Source organism: Panthera tigris, chromosome D3, assembly GCF_018350195.1.
Source record: "Panthera tigris isolate Pti1 chromosome D3, P.tigris_Pti1_mat1.1, whole genome shotgun sequence".
Classification (NCBI taxonomy): domain Eukaryota; kingdom Metazoa; phylum Chordata; class Mammalia; order Carnivora; family Felidae; genus Panthera; species Panthera tigris.
This window is the reverse complement of record NC_056671.1, coordinates 86,737,227-86,763,145: the sequence shown is the minus strand read 5'-3', so window position 1 is coordinate 86,763,145 and position 25,919 is coordinate 86,737,227. Positions and strand designations below refer to the sequence as shown.

At 39.0% G+C, this 25,919-nt stretch overlaps 1 long non-coding RNA gene across 1 annotated transcript; it reads left to right on the top strand.

The window, feature by feature from the left end:
• Nucleotides 1-1,701: 1,701 nt before the first annotated feature.
• LOC122232637 lies at nucleotides 1,702-25,761 on the top strand. The gene is made up of 3 exons (XR_006210000.1): nucleotides 1,702-1,792; nucleotides 2,041-2,152; nucleotides 24,226-25,761. It is a non-coding gene; the product is annotated as an uncharacterized LOC122232637 (long non-coding RNA).
• Nucleotides 25,762-25,919: the final 158 nt, after the last annotated feature.

Below are 25,919 nucleotides of genomic sequence, written 5' to 3'. Positions count from 1 at the left end.
TTACAGAACATAGATTTATCTACTTTGGGCTTTCTTTTAAGAAGAAGTAAAGATATTTGGGCCTAATATTAAACATGTGTTATGCTACATTGAAATAGTACAAGGAAGAATATATTTCCAGAAATTATTAAACGTATTCATAAATTTGTCGATTCACTGAATGCTAGTGTAACAAGAACCCACGAGTGCTTACTTCTTTGAAGACTTTATTCCTAGTGAAAACTAGGGGTTAAGAATTCTAATCAATATATGCAATTAAAACTACTTAGAAATAATAAGGGTCAAAGGAAACAACTGTTTAAGAAAAGCAGGAAAGTAGAATGACTGGAAAAAGAGAAAAAACATAGGACAAAACCTGTTCGATATTACAAAAAACACTGTAGACATTTATGGACATCTTGAACACAAAATTTTATGTGTGATAAAGCAAAAATGGAAGGGATTCATTCAAGGTTTTAAAAGAGTTTTAAAACCACACTGGTGCAAAATTAAAATTTCGTTTTCTGTTACAGTTTTTGGGGGTTTTGTTGTCTGTTTTCTTTTTGTTTTTGTTTTTTACTTTTGGTCTGCTCTTGATAAGCAATTTTTTTAAATATGAAATTTATTGTCAAATTGGTTTCCATACCACACCCAGGGCTCATCCCAACAGGTGCCCGCCTCAATGCCCATCACCCACCCCTCTCCTCCCTCCCAGCACCCCCCCCATCAACCCTCAGTTTATTATAAGTTTTTAAGAGTCTCTTATGGTTTGGCTCGCTCCCTTTTTTTTTTTTCCTTCCCCTCCCCCATGGTCTTCTGTTCAGTTTCTCAGGATCCACATAAGAGTGAAAACACATGGTATCTGTCTTTCTCTGTATGACTTATTCCACTTAGCATAACACTCTCCAGTTCCATCCACGTTGCTACAAAAGACCATATTTCATTCTTTCTCATTGCCAAGTAGTATCCCATTGTGTATATAAACCCCAACTTCTTTATCCATTCATCAGTTGATGGACATTTAGGCGCTTTCCATAATTTGGCTATTGTTGAAAGTGCTACTATAAACATTGGGGTACAAGTGCCCCTATGTATCAGCACTCCTGTATCCCTTGGGTAAATTCCTAGCAGTGCTATTGCTGGGTCGTAGGGTAGATCTATTTTTAATTTTTTGAGGAACCTCCACACTGTTTTCCAAAGAGGCTGCACCAGCTTGCGTTCCCACCAACAGTGCAAAAGGGTTCCCGTTTCTCTATATCCACACCACCATCTATTTTTGTTTTTTTTTGTTTTTTTTTTTGTTTGTTTTTTACTATTGGTCTGCTCTTGATAAGCAATTTTGTAAAAGGTATTTGGTTTTGACCTTTTGAGTAATCTGTCTAGAGAGCAAGGATTTAGTGTCTTATCTAAATAATTTACTCTGCTTCGCCTTATCTGGTCTTCATTACTTAAGAAAAGCCAGTTTTCTCAATAGTAAAGGAGCGAAGTTTTGTTTTACAACTATTTAATCTTGTGCATTTGCCTTTAAAATATTCTTCCCTTTAAATAATTACTCTTTCATAATGATCTGAGATTCTATTTAGTCAAATGTTCAAACCTTTTGACATTTTGACTTCTCAAAGTCAAATTCTAAATGGAATTGACTACATGGAATTCTAAATGGAATTTTTCTAATGGAAAATTCTAAGTGGAATTTTTCACCTCAAAGAGGATCCCTGAAAAATCTTGAAGGATTTGTCTCTCACCTTGTAAACAAGTGACATTAAACTAATTAGGTCATTTGGTATGTTCAGTTACTGGGAAGCATTGTCAGGTAAGAAGTGTTAAGAAACTTAAATTACATATATATGGATATACGTTCTCAATATGGGTATTCCAAAAATTGTTAAAAGTTTCTAGACATCTGTCAGTACTATCATGTCCAATTATTAACCGTAATTAAAATATTTAACCTTAATAATCTGTGGCTGTAAACAGCCACAGAACTATTTACTTATCAAATGAACTCTCATCTGATCTTTAACGGTGACCACTTTTTAAAAGTCTTTTTATCATTTACAGGCAGGTTTTACTCTGATGCTTTCACAAAGATGCTTCATCTTCAGAGAGTCATGAGAGAACTTTGGCAGGTACTCTAGAGTACAGGTTTCTCATAAGATCATGAAACAACTTGGTAAGAATTTCCAGAACTAATGGGAATACTGGACTCAAGTAGAACAAGAATAGTATGGAATTGAATGAGCTGATGAAGATGATTACATTTTTTCTTAGAAACACTGCTGGTTCCTTCATGTTATAATTTTCTAGATGTAAGGAAATCTTTTCTCTTAAGCTCTTTATGACTTTCAGTAATTTTGTAAAGTACACCTCTGTGAACAGAATGGAAACACCTAATTTTTCTACTTGATCCCCCCGGAATTCAGAAGTTTATTGAATTCCTGTAAATAACTGTTCTTACTATCCTGACAATAATAGTAATTCGCTTAAGTTCAATAAGAATCTGTTTTCCTTCTATCAGGGCAGAATTGGAAACATTGGTTTAATTACCAAGGCTTTGGCTGGAATACCATATTTGAGAATATACATAAAATCAGTTGTGATTCAGACAGTTTTAAGAAACTAAGCCAACTAAGGTGGATTTTACAGAGCCAGTAAAAACTCTTTGGAAAAAAGCAGCCTGGTGCCTTGCTTATAGGGTTCTCAGCAGCCTTAATAGGTGAGTAGGGAAGGTCATTCTTGGCAGGCTTGGGAACCTCAAGGAGAGAGGAGTTTTCCCAAATCTATAGGCATTGCAGGCAAAGTCCAATGGTGAGTTATTGTCTTGGCTTCTTAACCTTGAAAGACTTATAAAAGTCTAACCTGAGATTCCTTTTCATTTTTTTTTCTTCCAAAATTTTATTTAAATTCTAGTTACTTAACATATAGTGTAATATTGGTTTCAGGAGTAGAATTAAGTGATTCATCACTTACGTATAACACCTAGTGCTCATCATAACAAGTGCCATCCCTAACACCCATTGGCCATTTAAGCCCATTCCCCGCCCATCTCCCTTCCATCAACCCTCAGTTTGCTCTCTATCCTTAAGTCTCTTATGATTTGCTTCAGAGATTCCTTATGATAAGTTTCAGCAAAGCAGATTTCGAAAGAGCCTTATATGGTCAATCACTATTCATGTTTCACTTACGTAAACAATCAGGCCAACTTTAATGAGACTAGATTTATTCTGCAGATTAGTCTGTGATTATCTTCAATAGAAATGAAGGCGATAGTACAAGAAAAAATTATGTGTCAGTAGAAAATTCTAACATAAGCTTGTGAATAACAGATTCTAGTCCTGTCATCATTTCCAGTTTTGTTTTTTATCTGCAAAACCAAACTGGATCACGATTTCTAGTTTCCTCAGATATCCAGCCATAACTCTCCAAACTCCACAAACATTTCCAATTTTCTCCAACCCTCCTGACTTGCAATCACTAAGAACAAAACCTGCCCTTGACTCTCTCTGAAAAGGGCCACGCCAGGTTCTCTTTACTACCGACACAGTAGCTAAACATCAAGGACTTAAACCCTTGGGTCCACATTCAACAATTAAAATGGGCTCCTCCAGACTCTTGGAAATGCACACAAGCTGAAGATCTAAAATGTCAACGGACTAAGGAGATTCCTCCCTGAAGAAGACAGCACCTTAAAGTAGACAGCTCGCCCAAGATCAAGACCACAGGTCAAGATCTTCATCTCTAAAATGGAACCTCTATTCCTTTTGCCACTTGCTTTTTTCTGTTAATGCACAAAAAGACAATGCTCCTGAACTCTGGCAGGTATTGCTGAACCTACCATTAGGGCCACAGATGCGAAACGTAAGTCCCTAGAGTCTCTTGCTACGGTGGTTTTAGACAATAGAGTTGCTTTAGATTACTTATTCACTCAACGAGGAGTCGTGTGTCACAGAAAACACCTCCTACTATACCTGGATCAACACTTCTGATATTATAGGAAATATAAGAAATTAACAAACACATCACTTGATGAAACAAATTGATGCCCCTTCAGGTACATGATCTATTTGATACCAACTGGTTAGATTTAAGGGTCCCCTGGCTAAGGAGTATATACTTCAGTTTTTTTGTTATTCTCCCAGTAGTTATTATGGTCCCGGTGCACTATGTTCTCTGCAAAGCCATAAGGACATGTCTGCAGCCATCAGCAACTCATCAGATGGGCTCAGTGCACTTGTAGAAACAAAAACAAGATGAACAAAAAGATAAGTAGCTGAAGCAATTCTTCCATTGATCTGACTTCATCACCTAGGGTGGTTTCACAAGGAGTCAAGATCAATTTAACTCTGATGGTGACAGAGTGACACTGATACCAAATTTTTTGCCAGTTTCTCATATGTGAGAAGATAACCCAAAAAGGGGAATTGTTAATTAAGCAAGGAGGCCATTAGACTGATGTGGCCCTAATACCATCGCAGCCTACATAAGCAAACCAAAATCTAAGCCTATAAATGCCTTAAGATTATGAAAGACAGATGCTAAGAACAACCAACACCAATAGCCAGCTAGGCTTTAAGCTGGAGCTGATCAATATTTTCTGTACACAGCTTCCACCTTCTATGAAAACTTCTTCCCCAACTCCTATAGCTGGAGTGCTCCTCACCACTTCTGATTTGGTGCTGATTCTAATCAATGCTTGTTCCGTAAAGCTCTAGAAATTCTTAACCTGGACAAATTTTCTAAGAATTCAGCTCTAACTCTTCTGTCTTCACTTTTTCTGTCATCACAATTTCACCTGAGCACCCACTTTGCAGCTGGTGCACAACACACACACACACACACACACACACACACACACACACACCCCTCCACCCCAAACATCTAAAATTAACATTCACAAAAACCAAGGTTTTATTCAGAAAACGATTAACAAAGTGTGAGTACTGAGGAAAATACCTTACTTCTAGCAACTGTAGTTCATAACTAACCCTCCGGTATTAATTAATAGCAGCAAGGGATGAATGGGAAATTTAAGTAAAATGAAAAGTGATTTCAAAATAATGAGCTATCATTACATACCTGGGGCCACAAGCAACACAAAAATAGAACAAGTAAACAGACTGTCAACAGGAGATTCCTTTAAGTTTGAATAACGATTGTGCATCTTATAAAAGCACGATGTGTGGTCATTCACGTCTAAGGGCTCGAGCAATACTCCACACCCAATTTACACGTTATGGAAGAGTCTTTGATTAAACACTAGGCAGTCGGGGCTCAAATAGAATTGATTACACTTCTTACGGGAGCAGCCTGTTTCACTTTGCTGAGGTTTTGCCCCCACACACTAAAAAACACTTGAATCAGCTCAGAAAATTGGTCAGATGACTACCAACTTTATCCCTTCCGGCGACAAAATACAAAATAAATTAAGTAGTGTGAAAATGTGTAAAAAAAAAAAAAAATCTAGGCACGGGAAGCATTATGAGAGGTGCAAAGAGAATAAAGTACTATGGAATATTCCCCATAAAGAGATCATGGAGGTAGAAACATCATTCTTGCTTTCTGCTATAGCATCGGTGTGTAGAATAATGTACACAGTAGATGATAAAATATTTTTAAATGAGTGACTGATGAAATTCCCTGGGCAACAGAAAGGCAGTGAAGGTCAATAATTTTGAAACAGTTGAGAAAAACAGTTCAGCCCAAGTTGCCTTCTGTAGCCATTGTCCAAAAATTGCATCTGCCAAAGACAAGAACAAAGACTGTCAGATGTGTATCTTGGGGCTCTGGATAGGACGGATTAGCTAAGGTTTGGATTCTGGATAAGCAGCAGCTAATCCAATGTCTAAGAAGGATTTACCACTTTGTTTCCAGATTAGCTGGGTTGGAAAACCCAGAAGTCTACAGTTAGATGGTATGGGGTAAGAAGCTTAATCTAAAATAAAAAAAATAGAGGGAAGCCTGGGTGGCTCAGTCGGTTAAGCGTCCGACTTCAGCTCAGGTCGCAATCTCGCGGTCTGTGAGTTCGAGCCCCGCGTCGGGCTCTGGGCTGATGGCTCAGAGCCTGCTTCCGATTCTGTGTCTCCCTCTCTCTCTGCTCCTCCCTCGTTCATGCTCTGTCTCTGTCTCAAAAATAAAACGTTAAATTTTTTTTTTTAAATAAAAAAGTAGAGTGTGTGACTCTTGATCTTGGGATTGTGAGTTCAAGCCCCACGTTAGGTGCAGAAATTAATTTAAAAAGAATAAAACCCTAAAAAAAAAAAAAAAAGGTAAATTCAGGGCTGGAGCTTCCATGAGTAGCCCATGCTTCAGCAGAATAAAGTGGCTAAGAAGGTGGCAGTGTGAAAATACCATGCAGTCCAGGGGAGGAAATGAAGGCAAATCAGGTTTTTTCATACTTTTCCATTTCCAGCGCAAGCCAGGTCAATTTCTGAACTTTGCTACCATTAAAATGTTTAAGACGTCTCAGTTTATCTTTTAAGAGTTCATTTGAGCAAAATTCGAATCAAATAGTGCAGCACCAAAACAGACAGGAGCCAGAGAAAAGACATATACAGAAAAAGTAGAAGCAAAGAAAATAAATTATTTGACTGGCTATAGCTTAAGTACCAGTTGGCTGTTTGTGTTTGTCCTTAGGTTTCAATTCCATAACCTTGAGGTATTTAGAGGCTTAGATCCTGGTTTGGTTACATACATCGCCTGGGCATTAGAGTCACGTGAGCCTCCTGTCCTCCTGCTTTAATTTAACGCATCATGATACAAATTTTTATGACTTCCATTTATTTATTCCTTTTACAAATAAATATTGAGCTCCATTATGTCGTACACTACTCTATATACTAGGAATCGAGCAATGAAGAAAACAAAATCTGTGCTCTATAGACATATAAAGAGGGAGAAGCTGCAAACTGTAAACACATGAATACACGTTAACATAGAGGCAAGTGGGCAAGGAGAATACAAAGAGCCAGTAACTGGACTTGACTACAGTTTTATGAAGAATGATCACAGAAAGACTCATCAATAAAGTGTGTAATTAAGAAGTCATTAGCAGAGGTATTTAAAATCATGAGACCAACAAGATAACCCAAGGAGCGCATACAGCTTTAAAAAAACAAACAAAAACCAACTTTTTTTAAGCCCTTCTTTTTACACTTACTTGAAGAGATTCCTGCTTCTTGCAACCAGACAAGTTTGAACTGAAAGAGACAATGTTACTGGAAGCGGCTAAAAATGCCTGATACCACTTTGTTCCCAATTCAGGGTCTCAGAATGCTTCACTCTGCTTTCTGTGTATCCTTTCATTAACTCCACTTTATTTGAATTAGCTAGATTGAATTTTGCTTCTTTCAACCAAATACCCTTTTATGAAAGAATCTTAATCATAAACTTGGCTTCAAACGTACCACGCACTTTGCTGGTCCTCTTAAAAACTCTTTGTATCCCTTGGCAAAACCAGAATGCCAATGCTGCCATTTGGCTAGGCCCCTAAAACTAGTCTTGCATTTAATTAGTTTTAATCCTATTTACAAATGATGAAGGCAAGATGGCAATAAATCACTCATTAAAAATAAATTCTTTCCTTAACTCGTGAAATATATAATAATGTCTGCTTTCAGTCTGTGAAAGAATAAATTTAAAGCAAGCAGAATGTTGGCCATACTTTTAACAACCTTGTGTACCATTTGAAGAACTCTCTCTTGAGACCGTCTGTCAAATATATGAAAGAAAATGGCACTTGGAAATCGTTGCCTGCTGTAGCTGAAGGCTTCCGATATATTTTCCTAGTACTTTGTAGAATCAAAAAACTTTGTGTCAAACCATATGGTTTTTCCCTTCATTAAAAAAATAGTTCTGCTTTGTTTATTCTTAAACAAAATAATCCCTCTTACTCTATCGAAACTATTAAAGAATTTTTCCTCAAAGGCTTAAAAATAGATGGCCAGGATAATAAGCAAAAAGCAACTTGAATATACTCTGATTTTTTTTTTCTCACATTAGATATATTTTATACCCGTTCAACACAAAAACTTATTATCTTGACTTAGTAAAACTCGGAATTTCAGCTTAATAGTCAATCTGTAAGTTCTATTGACTTGCCAGTTTAAATAGAGCAGTGATTAATGTACAGAATTGTCAAATCACTACATTGTGTACTTGGCGCTAAAATAACCCTGTACATTAATTACACTGCAATAAAAAAATAAATAAATCCTTATGCTACAGTGTTACAGATATGACAAGGGGAAGGACAATAAGACAGAGACCACACCCTAGGGAAGTTTAATTACTGACACTCATAAAACCACGAGGTAACAAAGAAATACCAGGGCTGTTTAACACTGACAATGTGAGAACAGGGAGTGAGCCGCGTGAAAGCATGGAAATCCTCTCAAACAAGAAAGGTCTGGTATGGGCCTTTTACAGGTTATCAAACAGCAGCAGCAACAAAACATTGTTCTGATTACCTCGAACGCTCCATTTAACGGTATCTGCCATACAGAAAGCATCATGCGATGTCCCAGGAAGGCACGCACTTCATAGACGTAAGACATTGTCGCTGACATCAGACCACGGCCCAAATCCTGGGAGCGGGAACAAGGGCTCACCAAGACTAAGAACAAGTGAACAAAGGAGGAGGGCCAGTGGATGTCCTGTGATTTCATGTGGTTCAGGTTTCTCTCCTACGAGCCTTTATTATGGCAATGCTCCCTTTAACATCTGGCCTACTGATGCTATTGAGGCGAAAACTACCACACGGAATTTATTAGGCTAACAGGAGAGGACAATTTTTCTCCCAAATTGGAAAAAAAAAAATTTAGCGCCCAAATACAGACAAAATGTTAAGTGAATTGTAATACTTCCATACAATAGAATACCATGATTTCACGTTTTTAGGGTATTACGCCCACCTTACAGCCACATAAAGACATATGCAGATACCGGTATCGACACGTGTCAGTAGGAACAGAAAATCAGACAGGAGCACTTCCGTAAGCTAAATTTATTTATCTAAATGATGAAGAAATGGACAGGCCCCGTAAAGATACCTAGCAGAGAGAAGAGCAATATTCTTTTAGGGCAACACAAACTTCCTGGTCCCCAAATGTCACCGGCTGGGCTCATGGGAATGGATGACAGTATCTAAACCGAGGATGTTAATCCATAACTTTAATTCTAACCTTTAGTCTTTACGTGCACACAGAGTGGTCCAGCATGAGCCCAAACCTGTGTTATCTGTGGACACCGTCTTACCTAGGTGAGAGGCACCACAGGAGCACAGTACGATTTCTGGCTTACAGCGTGGCCAAATTCATTCAGACCAAACAAACTTCTCTTTCAATGCCCTCAGCGTCTCCAGGTCGACATTGTTTTGTCCAAACACACTCCTAAACTCAGAACTGAAGGATGAGAATAAGAACTACTCAGGCATCTCTGGGAATCATTTGCTGGGACATTAACTCAACTTTAGGGCTGATCTTTGAGTAAGATGCAAAACTGTCTGTCATTTTGTAAAAATGTATAGGCACAGGCACTGGGGGTACGGGTTAACAATTATGATACAGCTCTCCAGGTTATACTCAATCATTATATTGCAATTGAGCAAATGCAAGTAAGTAGTACGTGGTGTCATGAAAGCCAGGTGTTTCACTGTTGCAGTGGAAAATTACAAGCAAGCAGGGAGGGACCTAGAATGTTCCATGTGGTAATGAGTTAGAGTTGCAGACAGACTTCACCTCAGCTTAATGTAGATACAGGTGATTACATACAGAAATATTCATAGGTATGTGTACGTTACACAGGTTACTACACATGTATTGACTAGCTCTGTCAGCTGGTGGGTCTAGAAGCAACGGCAGAAGCAAAACGAGACGATCACACTGACTGCCCAGATCTTGGTTTCTAATTCTCCAGTACAAGGAATGAGCGTTCCTCAAAGAAATGCCTCACTGTAGGGCTGGGGCAGGAAATATGCAAGATGAATCTGAGACATTTTGTAATGCCAGGAAGTAGGAAGTTCTTAAAAGTAACACACGCACACGCATAAGGATTTGTCGGAGTGCAGAGACCAACTGAAAGATTTCCCAATAGCTAGTTGCAACACCCTGAGTAACAAAAGAGTGGCGTTGGATTGTAGCCCAAAGTATAAATAGTCATGACTCCACAGTGATATAGTTTTTAAATACATTAATAAGCAAGGGAGAGGACAAATATCCCATGCAGAAAAATTCCAAATAATTTCTGTACATACTTCACCTTCAAGGAGGGGGAGTATAACTCCCAGTCAGTAAGAGTGGGTTGTACATGGTGATCTCCTTCCAAAGAGTACAGTATGGGGGCACTTGGCTGGCTCAGCCCATGGAGCAGGTGACTCTTGACCTCAGGGTTGTGAGTTCAAGCCCCAAGTTGGGTGTAAAGATTACTTAAAAATAAAATCTGAGAGAGAGAGAGAGAGAGAGAGAGAGAACGAACACACAGTATGGAAATAAAATGGAGAAACCAGAAAGGCTCCGATGGCCAGACGATCAAGATGAACATCAATAACTGTGACTCTTGTTGATAGTTTGTGTCCTTGATACAATGTGATGAAAATGGTGTGCTTTACTTCTGTATTATTCCCCAAACACATACCCCCAGTCTTCAGAGAAAAAAACATATAGTAAATTCATCTGACAGTGGTGCGTACCTGAGCAGTATTCTTAAAACTTTCAACCAACCAAAAATAAGTCCAAAAAAATAAAAATAGAGGAGCCAAGAGAGATCACAGAAGACAACTAAATGCCACGTGGTGTCCCAAAGGGGATTCTGTGATAGAAAAAAAGCAGTAGGTGAAAACTAAGGCAATGCGAATAAAATATGAATTTTAGTTAATAAATATTAGTTTATCATAATAAATGTTCCATACTAATTCAAGACATTAATAACTGGAAAACGAGGTGTGGGGCACATGGGATACCTCTGTACTATCTTTTCAATATTTCTATAAAATGTAAAGTGTTCTAAAACAATCTATTAGGAGATACATTGGCATGTTGATTAAAATGAAACCTATAGTGAAAAAAGTAGATACAGTGCAACAATGGAACTATAAGGAATATTTTTATAGCATGTGTTTTTGTACCTTTGTTAACCAAAAAGAGGGAAATTGTCCCCAATGAGATATATTGCTAAATATAGGGTTGTCAGATTTTTTAAAATCTTTTTCATCATCTTTTTTCTCATTTTCCTAACTTCCTCAGATTTTTTCTCTTGAGAAATTAGAGGATAAATAACAATGATAATTTTGCCAACTTCACATTTATTTTTAGAAAAACTTGATCATTTAAATGGAACTTGTCTGTTTCTAATGATCTAATAAAACTGCCCCTGAGGGCAAGATAGAGCTTCCCAAAAGCAAGTTCATAATTCAGGTGGCTATGGTAACTGAAAAATACTGCAAGCATTTTAGCCTGTCACAAATTTACATCTAATTTAGATGTGAGTTAAAAATAAAAATATACGATGTTTCCTTTTTCTGCATCAGCTGTACATTTAAGCAAAAGGTAAAGAGAATAAATGTATCTGTTTCCTGGCTCACATGGAAATGTCTGAGACATTCAAAATATTTAGAACTGTTCAGAATGTTTCTGTGAAATTTTTTATCTGATACTGTAATGACAAATATTTTTGGAAGCCTTGAATTTGTATGATCTATCTTTAGTTTTCCATTTAGCACATATCCTAAGTCCAGTGGGCAGGTTCAAGTGTATATCTCCCACCGTAAAAAGAAATTGTCTAATTTGAAAGTATTTCTAATGCCTAATTCAAACCAGGAAATCAAAATGCAATTTTAATCACTTATTTTCAGATTGATCAGTTGTCTAGTGGAACAGTTAACAAAAGATGGCTAATTATGAAAGATTGAGATGTAAAGGGTGCTATTTTCACATAAACAGTTTTTCCAAAACTGGAAATCCAAGAAGAATCGCATGGTCTAGGAGGAGAGAAACTTGAGTAGGACTACATCAGGTCCTACCTCCCCCTTCCTTGCACAAGTTATATATTATGGTTTACAAAAAAAGTAGCGATAGTCTTCACTGAAACAGATATCGGACACAGGGGACTTCTGGCACAGTGGTCATTTGGCCCTCCCAAAACTTCCTGTATGTTTGAAGGTGAGGGGCAGAGACTTAAACGAATCCTGTTTATGATTGGAGCACAGATATCAACAGCCTTTCTTGGTGTGGAAGGGTAAAGACAATTTTAATTTCGGTATGATCCTGGGGAATCCTGAGGAAGAATTTAAGGAAAGGGACTAACATGAAAAAAGAAATCCAGCAAGAAGGCCAGTGGCTGGCAAGGGAAGATGCTCCTGAACCTGAGCCAGACCCCGTGCTTGAAGGGGAGCTCAGCCCTCCCCCCAGGCACCTGAGAAGCAGGCTGGCACCTGCAGAAAAGGTACGAATGGACGTGAAAGAAAGCTCTAGATCACTACGGGCTCTGACACCCTGGATCTCGAGAAACCGTTGTTATAGGGCTCTCTGCAACTGTCTTCACGTACTGCAGGGTTTCCTATCAACTTGGACAAAGCTGGGACACAGCTCTCCAGGGCTGGCCCACAACTGGATCATCACCATTGCCATCACAACGAACAGAGCGGATCTCCAGTTCCGAGGCCGCATGGTGTGCGCGGGGCCAAGAGTTCTACTCGCTTGAGAACAGTTTAGTGAGCGCACCTACCCGTCCGCCACAAGGCTGCAGAATCCCGTTTCTTCACGAACAAGAGTGTCCCTGTGTTCTGAGCGACAGTGGCGCCCGTACGGAGTCAGCTGATGCAGGTGCACTGACGTTTGGCGCTTTGTCACCGCATCGCAACTCCCTATTATCTTCACTACTATTGGGGTCTGAACGCTTGGCCAGTCTAAACGGGCATCGAAGGGTAACAATGGTAAAACGACCTAACAGAAGTTTTTACCAAATGGCAAAACTGCGTAACTCACGGTGATGTTTTATGTTTGCTTGTCGGTTTTTATCGCCTGTGCACATAAAGCTTCATGTATAATGAAGTTTTATACCAGAGAAATTCACAGTTCAGAGAGATTTACACCTTTGTGAAAATAGGTTTGTTTTTTTAAATCTGTAGAGTACTCCAAAAAATCTTCCCATGATGACAAAAACGTCCTGTGGTAAAACGGCTCCTCAGCCCCCAACGTGTGGTTAGTGAGGCTGAGGAAGGAAATTCTTATTTAACATAAATAGCCACTCACGACTATTGGCTACTACGTTAGACAACACAGGTCTGCAAGATTAAAAAAAACGTTCATTTTTTCAAAATATGTAGTTTAAAAATATTCTTTTTGTCGGTAGTGTAAACTCTCTTCTCCACCGAGGTACCAAGGAGAGGCTGTCTTAACGCGACAGCAAACTTACTAAGTGCTGTTACATGGAAGGTTTACCGGATACTGGCATCTACTTCCTTTACCACAGAACGGGTTAAAAAGCAAGCAAACAAACAAACAAACAACAAAAAACACGCACAATTCAGGCAGAAGAGGAATCAGCGAATAGCAACAAATGGCCATCATACCTGGAAAATCATTAGCTTCTAAACAGTTGTGAACTGGCTAAATCATAACCTAAGACCCTCAAAAGAAAGGCCAAATAAGCCAGGTTACTGCAGCCATTTTAAAGGAATTTATTGAATGCCCACTAAAGGAAACGTGGTGGGTTTTTACTTTTTGTCTTTTGGATACCGGAAAGGCTAGAGAAATAATAGATTTTCAGTTTGTCTGCATTTTAGCTATTGTTCACATAACTTATCTATAGCTATTTGCCATTCTTTTCTATCCAATAAATGCTGACACAGATTCATCAGTAATATCTGTATTCTACCATTTTGATAAGCAACTTTCCTCTCCATCCAGATTACACTGACCATTTTAAAATTATGACTCTACATTCTAAATTTATGTTTTTCTTTGCAGAATTCGAAATTTAATCTGTTTTTAGCATCGGGATCCTTTATGACAGATATAAATGGTGGCTAACACAATGTGACTCAGAAAGAAAGATTGACAGTCTATGTTAGTCTCCTGATTTACAACTTATTTCACTCTCCTAAATCAACATCAAGAAAAGGAACCAAGATATTAGCCATGACATCTTGCCATTTTCTGTTTGGATAAAAATAGTGTGAGGGTAGTGTCTTACCTGAGTCATCTTTTGATTATACCAGATTCCTGACCTCTTCTTGGTAGGCACAGGTAAGAATCTGTAATACGTTTTGGGATTTGTTAAAACTTTAGGTGATGGGGGCACCTGGGTGGCTCAGTCAGTTAAGTGTCAGACTTCAGCTCAGGTCATGATCTCACAGTTCATGAGGTTCAAACCCTGTGTCGGGCTCTGCGCTGACAGCCCAGAGCCTGGAGCCTGCTTTGGATTCTGTCTACCCCTCCCCCACTCACGCTCTCTCACCCTCTCAAAAATAAACATTCAAAAAAAAACCTTCAGGTGATGAAGAACAGACTGCAAAAGAGTAAGACTCCCTTCAAAAATCACCTCCAAGCTTTATCCAGAACTTACCCTCCATCACTCAATTTGGAAACAGTAGTCTAAAACATGTCACCCAGAGTACACAAGAATTATTGGCACTCTTGCACATAAGATGCTGAAGAGCTTTCTCCTCTCTATGCAGTAAAAAATGTTATTGGTTAAAAATCCAGGATAAACCACATTTACGCACCTTCACTTTCTGCACTTCTCATATTTGCAACCGGGTAGTAGAACATTATGAAAACTTTATGGAAAGACCAGGCACAATGTCTGAATGGAATCACCTGTGAAACCCATCTTCGTGCAGGATGCCAGTCCCCCGTCATCTTATTTAGTTGTACTTAAGCCTGCATCTTGTGGTTACTTTAAAAACATTTTTTTAAAAGTAGCCACTTTCTACTGATATAAAACGGAAATAAATTTTTAGGAGTTAGTATTTTTCATATATGTGCATAGAAATACTATTTATAACAGCCCTAAAATGTAGCATTCTTATCTGATTTGTTGTACTATTCAACGTAAATTACAGTTATGATGACAATGGGTACTATAAAAAACACACTCATCTTTCCAAAATCTCTACGTGAGGATAGTACATTGAAGCACATTTTCTTCATTGCCACTCACTCAGCTGTATCTTCCAAAATTCCTAGGTTCAAGCCCAAGGCTCCAGGCTGAAAATTGGATTTTTAGGAGGTGACCGAGGTTAAATGAAAACATAGGGCTGGGCCCTAATCCAATAGCACCGTATCCTCGTAAGATGAGAGCAAGCAAGATATCCCACGTCATCTACAGGCCAGGAAGAGAGCTCCCACAAGAGAACTCAACCATGCTGGCTTCCAGCCTCTGGAACTCTGAGAAATTATGCTTGTGTTGTTCTCTGCAAGTCTCTGGAGACTTGTCTGGAAGACCTACATCCGTACTCTCACCTCCTGCACAAGCTCCAAAAGGGTGGGCTCCTGCAAGGGGCCTCTAGGAGCTCCTCTGGAGATCTGGCCTATCCAAATAGGCCTCACCTAATACTGCTTTGTAATGAAATTTTTTCTTTGCTCTCAAGACCACTGATTAGTTGAAGCCCATAGGCTCTAAACATAGAGCCAACGACACAACTTGGTCATAACACAGCTATCAGAAATGATGTGCCAGTCCTCCATTTAAAATACAAAGTTGGAATCCAGTAATATGTGTATAAAGTACAAGAACGTCACCTGTGTCTGGGAAGCCCAGCTAAGGAAGGACTCATCACTTGTATTACGGCAGGACGGTAACTAGCTGGTCCCAAAGAGGGTTTGCTGGCTGAACTTCCACAAAAGACTGAGGAATTTGGTCAAGTGCCCATCTCTGCTGAGACCAGCTACCCTTGACATAGCCTGTCAAGAAAAAGCCACTGGACCTAGTGACCCTCCTGCCCCCAATCGGTAGTGAGCACCTGAGTTGAGGAGAAAAAAACCCTTACTTATCTTTGTTGTCTAGTTTTATTTTACCAATTTCTCACGAGCTTGTGGTCTCTATAGAAGATTTCTTCATTTAAAGGAAAAAGAATCTGATCTTAACACTTTGATTAAAGTATTGATTAAAGCAAATACATGATTAGGGGGTGCCTGGGTGGCTTAGTCAGTTGGGCGTCCAACTTTGGCTCGGGTCATGATCTTGCGGTTCGTGGGTTCGAGCCCTGCATCGGGCTCTGTGCTGACGGCTTGAAGCCTGGAGCCTGCTTCCGATTCTGTGTCTCCCTCTCTCTCTGCTCCTCCCCTACTCATGCTCTGTCTCTCTCCCTCTCTTTCAAAAATAAACATTAAAAAAAATTAAATACATGATTAGAAAATCAATCTCTAATTAGTATGGTAGAGGGGATTATGTATCAGTCCTCAGCAGAGAATTACAGACGCATTCCACGAACATAACCACCTTGCCTTCCTCCCATGACTCGCCAAACAACTCCTTCTGAGACTCAATGGCTTTAGTAAATCAGTGTCAGAAGATCAAGGCAGAAATTACGTAGATCTCCTAGAACTACAGACCAGAAAAAAAGGCATTTTCAGAACATTTTCCTACTTTTTATTCATTCTAGTTCCTTTACGTTGTATTCATTTCTGTCAATGGAAGCCAGGCTACACTATGTAAGGATGAAGCAAACCATCTCACTTTGGAGGAGTTGGCAGTCCTTTGTCACTCAGCAGGCCTCAGACACCTCTACCACCTGAGCCCTAAGCTAAAGGCGTTTCCTCACCACCTTGGCTATCAACTAATATTCCTTCTTATCTCACCAAGAAAGTATACTTTGTCAAAGAATTTAAAAATCACCGTGGACAGTTTTCTCGGTGCTGTGTGTGGGTACACACACAGATGGGCTGGAACCCTGGGCCTGCTGAAGAACACTCCTTGGAATTTGAATTCCCCTAACCTAATCTCACCAGCAGACTCCCAGAAATGGGCGGAGTTTGTTTCAGTCGCTCACATCTGGTGTGTGGGCAGCCATATTGACAGACTCACATGAACAGGTGTAGGGACAAAGGAAAGGTATACTCTCTGAGAATGCGAAGGACAACTTCTTACACCTGGAGGAAGCCTCACTCTCCATGCATGGAATCTGCCATAACTGTGCTTTAGGGAGCCAGGGAAGATATGCCGACATCTAAGATCTCTTGTTTATTACTTCATTAGTCCATGGTCACAACCAAGCTATTTATCAAAACCACCTAATTCTACATTTCAAATGCCAGCTATCCTGAACCAAAAATTGAGATTTAGACAAGTTACTATGCCATCATTCAACAAATGCTACACTGAGTACTACTCCATGGTTTGAGTGTTATATCCTGTTCCCACCTGCTCCATTCCTCACCCTCAGGCCCAATAAACCCAGTGCTTATTCATTCCAAATATATGCTTGTGTTTGTATTGTTCTTTCCCTAAGAATTGCCTGTCACCTTCTCTGTGGAGCTTTTTCTCTGGCCTCAAAACACATCAGATTCCACAGCACAAAGAGCTGACAGCTATCACATTCTGTCTCAGATTACAGTAGCTGGTTCTCTAACAGAATTGGGTGCTTTCATATAGTCTTAGTTTCTTTCCCCAACCCCCAATACATAGCTTAATGCAAAGTAGTACATTTTAAGCCTTTGTTACAAAGGATGTACTTTAATTGAACTTCAAGATTTTGATTTCTCTAAATAAGAACAAGAAAATGTATTTCAACCACTCCTTAACTTCCAGAATTATGTACAAATATTTTTTTTGCTTTATTTTTGCAACTCGTCGCACTGGCCTAATCATTAAGTCTTTTAAGTTAAATATTCAGGGAGGTTGGCCGTGGATATGGGTTGCTATGGTAATGTGATCCTGCCAATATCTAGTGCTCTTAAAACTTTATGAGTTTTCTGAATGTAAGAACCCTAGGATAAGCGTAACCTTTACACTTTAGGTGCAGCAGTATAATTTTGAAAGTTATGTCTAAAGGGAAAAATAAAGATAGATTTACATGTCTTAGAAACGTGTGCTTTTAAAATAATGTTTATGTAAAAAGAATAATATTCTATACAAGAAGCTTAGGTCCCATAATCTGAAAAAACATATTTTTAAGTATTATGGGAATAGAATATTACCCTACTGATTATACACTTTGAAAATATATCTATATGTTTGGCCGAAAATGTCTCACTGGAAAGATGCTTTGCAATACCAAATCATTACCACTAGTAAGATCTTCTAAGATTCATACACCTATTGCCTTACATCACAGCAAAATTACTTAGCATCCAAAATCATCTACCATTTAACACTATCTATAGACCAAGAACTGTGATTGCATATAGCTGGCTACTAAATCACAATTTTTGTGATTTGAGATAAGCAGTTGCTAAATAAAAAATAAAGATCTCTCTCACCTAAATCTAATGTAAATTTCAAAGGTTTTTAATTCAGTTGGATCTATTCAAATCTTTGTTTTCTAAAATAATTCATGTTTACCTTTCATTGAATAAAACAGTTTCATAGTTAACTGATTTATAGAGCATTATGCCCAATGAGTATGTGAAGTAGAGGGAATGATTGTAACTACTTAGCTTCAAGAGATATGTGATGGACAATGTAACTGATGGTTTATGCATCTCCATAACTTTCTACATGAATCATGAATGTTTTATTACACAGTTATTTGTATAATTTCTCAAGTACATGTAGGTTTACACTGCTATATAATATCAATGCCTCTGAATAACGAGACATAATCAGCAAGCTACTTAAATATTGTGCTTATGAGAGGGTTTCATAAACATACAAAAAATTTTGTATTTATTCTTAAATTTTTAGAGTTTTGCTTATTTTGTGACACGTTAATAGTGAAAACTCTTGTTTATAGCAGCATTACCAAAAATAGCCAAGCTGATGTCCATTGACTGAGTAAAGATGTGATGTGTATGTGTGTGTGTGTGTATATGTACATACATACATATATAATAGTCCATATATATATAATGGACTATTACTCCATCAGAAAGAATGAAATCTTGCCATTTGCAAGGACATAGATGGAGCTAGAATGTATTATGCTAAGAGAACTAAGTCAGCTAGAGAAATACAAATACCGTACGATTTCACTTGTATGTGGAAAATAAGAAACACAATAGATGAACATAGGGGAAGGTGGAGGGGGAAGAGGAAAGAAGGAAACAAACCACAAGAGACTCTTAATGACAGAGAACAAACTGAGGGTTGACGGAGGGACATGGGCAAGGGGGGATGGGCTAGATGGGTGATGGGTATTAAAGAGGGCATTTGTGATGAGCACTGGGTGTTGTAAGTGATGCATCACTGAATTCTACTCCTGAAACTGATAATGCACTGTATGTTAACTAAGGAGAGTTTAAATAAAATTAAAGAAAAAGATGTGTCCTTTAGAAATGATGGCTCAGTCAGTTAAGTGACCAGCTCTTGATCTTGGCTTAGGTCATGATCTCACAATTCGTGGGATCAAGCCCCATGTCGGGCTTTGTACAGACAGCACAGAGCCTTCTTGGGATTCTCTCTCTCCCTCTCTCCCCCTCCCAGGCTCACTCTCACTGTCTCTCAAACATTAATACAAATAAGCTTTTAGAAAGATTTAATAACATAAGCTCAAAGCATAGTTTTTTTCTTTGTATTCACCCATTCTAATGAAAGCAGGCATTGTATATTGCTTCCTATTTCTCATTAATACAGCTTTGGCCATAAGGTCTGTTTTCAAATCCAGAAGAAAGTAGCAACTGACTGTGAATTCATATGTGATTGGGTCATTGCTTATTTCTTCCTAAGTAGTAGCTATAGGAAATGGCAAGTCACAGCAATAAATGGCAATTCATGAAAAAAACCAGGAAAGTGCATAACCTAAGGGGAATCTCTGTGTGTCATTTGTTAGAGCTGGTTTGTGATGGTCAGCAGTTGGCAATTCAAGTGCAGAGGAACATAAATCGTCCTATCCACATTAAAGACTTACTCAGCTTCTCCCCTAAGGACAAATCACCCCAGAGGATTGTTACAGAATCTGCCTCAAAAAAATTTTTTTTCTTACAAATTGTACTAATTCAAATAAATTTTCTCATAATCCCTCCTTGAAAAAGGTAAAGACGTACTTCATAATAACAGAACAGGTTTAAAACTCTGAATGAGTACCTTTACTGACTCCCAAAGGCTTACGATTTTTTCTTGCAAAACTACATTTGGATCAATCTCACTTTCCCCCACATCAGTTTTTCCCTCATAGGTATCATTAAAATGATGTCTGACTTTATCATCTACATCTAGAATATTTGAAAATACAGGGTTTGAAATACATATGATGACCTGAAAATAAATTTGACAAACCTTATCAGAAGTTTCTCACAGAATTTATGAAATAATTAAGATTTTAAAAATAAAACAAAGACAAAAATTACAAAGCATTTTTAAATATACATGCATAATTTAATAGTTTATAATATTAATAATCCGTTCTACTAGAAGTCACAGTCTCTCAATAAGGCGAAGGTGGAAAATATTCATCAAGAATAAAGGGTTTAATTAATAGCTGGTGTGGTAGCTAACCAGCAAAACTGAGAGACTACAATCCAGGGTTGACATTACCAAAATTAAAATAGACCAGTAAGAGGAGAGGTACTCATGAAAATTAAAAGGAAGCGAAACTACAATCCTACTCAAACCATTCAGCACATTGGAGATTCAATCTGCTGGTAATGTAACTAGCAAATAATTACTCATAGCATCATAGCATTCTCTGATCTTGTTCCCTTCACTACACACTGAAGATAAATATCCACTTTCTAATAGTACTTAGACTTCCGCGTCAGGTATTTTTTGTCATTTTTTTTTTGTTTGTCTTTTTAATGTTTATTTATTTTTGACAGAGACAGAATGTGAGTGGGTTAGGGGCAGACAGAGAGGGAGACACAGAATCCAAAGCAGGCTCCAGGCTCTGAGCGGTCAGCAGAGAGCCCGACGCAGGGCTCGAACTCACGAGCTGTGAGATCATGACCTGAGCTGAAGTCGGACGCTCAACCTACTGAGCCACCCAGGAGCCCCTGTCATTTGTTTTTTTTTAAAGAATGCTCCTTTCATCAGCTTCAGAGAACATATAACAAATTAATTTTGTATCACGGCAACTAAGCAGATTCTAAAATCAAAACACTTTTGTATTTATTACTTTTTACCATTAGCTAATACCAACACTTAAAGGTATTTCACAGGAAGATCTTTAAATGGAAGCAACAGGAGTTCTCTAAGCTCTATGCTTTCACATTCAACTTTTCAAAGCAGGTACCCAAGAGTCCAGACCAGCCATGCATATCACTTCACCTCACAGACTCAAGAGTTTGATGCCAGAAATATACTTTATCTTAGTGTAAGTTTATTCCTGGTCCCTTATAAAAAATCCATGTAAAATAATGGTATTGCTGGCGAATATGAGTAAGAAGTCACCTAATGAGCTAATTATTTATCTCCTAAGGAATCCATAAGGAGGACTGCCACTACAATTAAGAGCTTATGATATCGGTGAAATCACTGTTTGGTTTTGACAGAACAATCTGCTTACATTTTCAACACCTAATTAACACCCTTCATCGATGGCATTTTAATACATTAGTGAATCATTCTGCAAATGCTAATGGTATATTAAATATGTTTGATCAATATTAGAGAAGTGGGTTGTAATCTATTTCATACTAATGGGCATCATTTTAAGTCTTTACCGCTCTGTATCTACTGCTTCAAGGATTGGGATATAGAATTGGTTAGATTTCCCATATGTCTTTCACAAACACTGCATCAAAGAATCTAAAGTATAAAACCTCATTATATCATCAAAAATACATAGTTTAAAAATGCCAATACTTTTACTTTTAAAAATCAGTATCATCAACACAAATAAAGCACAGTGTCTGAAGAGGTGGGGCCCATGACTTAAAAGTACTTTGTCTTTTTTTAAGGGATTCTGGCATGCAATGAGCAAGATCACTGAGGGGTGAGCAGGTCTATTTGAATAAGGAATCTCAGGTCTTCTGGGAAGGAAAGTTTTCAATCATTTATTTCTGAGATTCAAGGTCAGTTAAACCTTTCAGAATAGACCCGGTAGCATCAATCAAGGACCAATGGCTAAGAGGAAATGGAACTGGCGTGATAAAATCACCAAAAGAGAAGGGATGGGTCCAAAACGCTTGCTTGCCTTGCAAGAAACAAATCAGGATGGATGAGTGAGCACAGGGTCTTGGGGTAATGTGGAACAGCAAACACTGACACCTGCTCTACTCTGCCACCACAAAGGCAGGCTGGCACCACCCACCTTGGCTTATAGGCTGAAGCATGGTGGGTTCTTGGGGAAACATAAAACCATCATCTTCCCTTTCCTTTGCTAACAAACGCAGCTTTGGGATGGCCACATACAGTAAGAGATGAAGCCCCAGTCCTTACCACTTCGCTGGAACAACTGTGAGCACACAGTATTTCTAGGTTTCCATGAAACTGCACTCAAGTGGCAGCTAATTCTGAAGCAAGGAGTTTTGGTCACCTCTGATAGATTCTTCTAACCTCAAGAGGGCTTATCAGAGCTCTGATTTCAGCACCTCTAAAGCACATAGGATTGTCCCTAAATAACACTGAGAACAACAATGCATTCTGAGGGAAGATAGGTTGTACTTCCTTGTAATCCAGCATGGAGTGCCTAAATCATTTGAATTACCCTTAATGGACCATGTTTCCAGATTTAAATTAAAAAACAATATATCCCATAAATTTATAAATCTATTGCCTGACCTGGATGCTTAGCCAAGGGAGTACTAAGAACTGCCACACTGAATCTCATCTAGGATCCAGAGCTCCTTTTCTTTTTTCCCCTTGTCTACAGCAGAAATCCAACGTCCTCCTGATAATATCAGTCATCCCAGGCAGTAGAGTGACTTCTTTGCCTATTAAGTCAACCACAGGAGGACACACACGGGCAGTGAGCAATTTCAACTTTCAATTCAGAAGAACCACGGCTATGTTCTTGGGTAAAATTACTTGTCCTCTCAGCAACAGAACTTTCAAACTAGAGTCCCAAGTTGCTAGGACAAAGAGAAGAGCTTCTTCCGGATTCCATAATGACAAGATCTACTTCCATTTTCACTATTTTCCTCCACATTTGTGCGTTCTGATTACGAAGGGAAAAAAAAACCAAATGTCAGAAGTGGTTTTTAAGCACAGGCAGTGCTCAACAGAACCAGTACCCCAACAACACAGTTTTGTCTCCAAGCTCATGCTATAGCTGAGTCACATTCTGTTAAACCTGCTGCTTATGGGTAAATGAGGACATGGTAAGTCCAATGAATTCAGGGGATTGAAGCCTATTAAGACAAAATATAACCTTAGTGGAGGCAAGATTTACAGGGTACCACGGTAACAGGGAAGGCATTCTGTCCACACACGGCGAGGCTAATAGAAATGCTGAGAACAGAAAAAGAGCAAACCTCCACCGAGATTAAAAATCTGTCCTCAGAATACCAAGAAACTCTCCTCCATAACTGAGAAAGTATGTAGGTATCTATTGATGTGTGTGTGTGTGTGTGTGTGTGTGTGTGTGTGTGTGTGTGTATACACAAATTATCCCAACATTAAGCAGCTTGAACAAACATTTAACTCACATCACCAGTAGGTCAGATATCTGGGTACCTCTCACATTTTTCACCAGGCTGCAATTAACGTGTTATACAGGGCAGTGGTCAAGATTCAGAGGGGGAGGATCCATGAAAGAGATCACCAGGGTACAGACTGGCATGTCTCAGGAGCTCCACACGAAAGCTCAAAGCAACTAAGATTTTCATTAACCCTCTCTTTGCCATCCTTCCACTCTCTGCCCTTGGCCAATCCAGAAGCCACTCCTACATACATAGGATTTGTTAAGGTCCAGTACAAAGTCTGTGTTATCCATTGCCGTGTACCAAATTATATCAACAACTCACCTTAAATTATAGATATTACCTTACAGTTTCTTAGGCTAAGGATGTGTCAGTTAATTATGATGCCTCTGACTCAGAATCTCTCACAAGGATGCCCTCAAGATGTCATTTGGGGTCACATTCATCTCAAGGCTTAACTAAGGGAGGATTAACATCCAAGCTCATACTTGCAGCTGTTGATAGGGAGATGTCAGTTCCTTGTCACATAAGCTCTCCCTATAGCTACTCACAACATACATTTTTTTTCTTCCAGGGAAAGATACAAGGAAGAGAAGAAAGGGAAGAGAGAAGCAATAGAAGTTGGTCTTTTTGTTGCCTATTTTCATCATTTTGCCATGCAAACCTGCCATGCAAATTCACCATGCAAACCCATTAGTTAAAAGGAATTCACCATATCCAACCCACTCTGGATAAGAGAAAATTGTACAAAGCATGAAGTCCAACAGGCAAAGATCATTAAGAGCCATTTGGGAAGCTGCCTACCACAGAGGGGATCACAGTAATGAACCTGCAATCTACACTACTGGTCCTTCCCAGAGCATGTCAGTTTAGCTGCCCCTTTGGCAGGTGGGAAACTCAGCAGTAAGCAGCTGCCAGATTAGCTTTGATGAAGGGAAATTTGGCATTGTTCAGCTCATAGAAAGTCATCATCCCTGACAACATGACCATTTTGTGCAAGGGCCCATTGAAAAAAACGCCTGAATGATCAGGGAAAGAAGCTTATTGGCATGCACCGATGGGTCATCCTGTCTACCTAACAAGAACAAACTTTTTGCTGTTTTCGTCAATATCTTCTGGTAGATGTATTTGTGGGATGCAAATTATTTTAAACTTTGTTCCCCTTTCAAGATATATACCTTTCTCGTAGGGGTCTTTGTCACTAGCTTTTTAAGTCTCATTTTTCCAAGTCTCTGCCCAGACAGCCAAACAATTAACCACTGCTCATGGATCGATGTAAATATTTGCCTCCAGTCTTTCCTCATTTCATACTAAGTGGACCAATGTACGACCCAAAGTTCTACCCATGGGGACTCTCTTCGTCAATGTCTTACAAGGCTAATCTGAGTTAGATTGTAATTCTATAGCATCCCAATATTACCTGGTACCAACTTACCATGCAAATACTTTAGTTGACCATAATCAGATTACAGGAACTTCCTTAAAGGTTTGCCTCTGTACATTGAGAAGTAGTGAAGTAAAACCAAGTGTCATGAATGTCTGAGCCACATGCCCTTGAAGTATACTTGGGTCTTCCAGACCTGCTAGAAGCCCGTCTCATATATACCATTTCCAGTTTATAAGGAGACGGGCATGTTTTGATAGATCAGATAGCCTCATCATGAAAAGAAGTTTGGGTGGTATGGCAGCCAAGAAGGTGTTTCCTCAGGTGTCTCTCCAAAAGAAATGCTAACGTAGAGCATGCAGTTAGCTCATAGCCTTTCACAGACATGCCCTTGGAATCTGCTAGTGTTTTCACCAAAGCCATGCTTTCTTGGCTGCTACCACTCAATGAGTAGGTACAGTGGGAGTACTAGAGTTGAGCCACCTCTGTCCAATGCCGGACTCCTGTAATGATAAATCCCTACCCTAGACCTCCCATTAGCCTAACTGATACTTTCTCAAAACTGCACTGCAGTCTGGGGCTGTGCTTTATCCAGTCCTCCTGCCCTCCTTGTCTTATTTTCAGACTTCTCACACTGTTATTATAGTCTGAAAGTCCTCTCTGGTTACTTCTTCCATCCTTCACAAGCGTTTCCCCCAATAAATTCTCTCCGTTTCTAATTTTCTGTTGGCATCTGCTTCTCAGAGGACCTGGATTAACATAAATGGTATAGTCACTTCGTACCCTTGGTCAGCTGCTCAATTTCTACCAGTGCTCAGTAGCAAGTCGAGAGACACTTTTCAGGTAGAAAGGAGGAGACGGCCTTACTTCAAAACTCTAGGGAC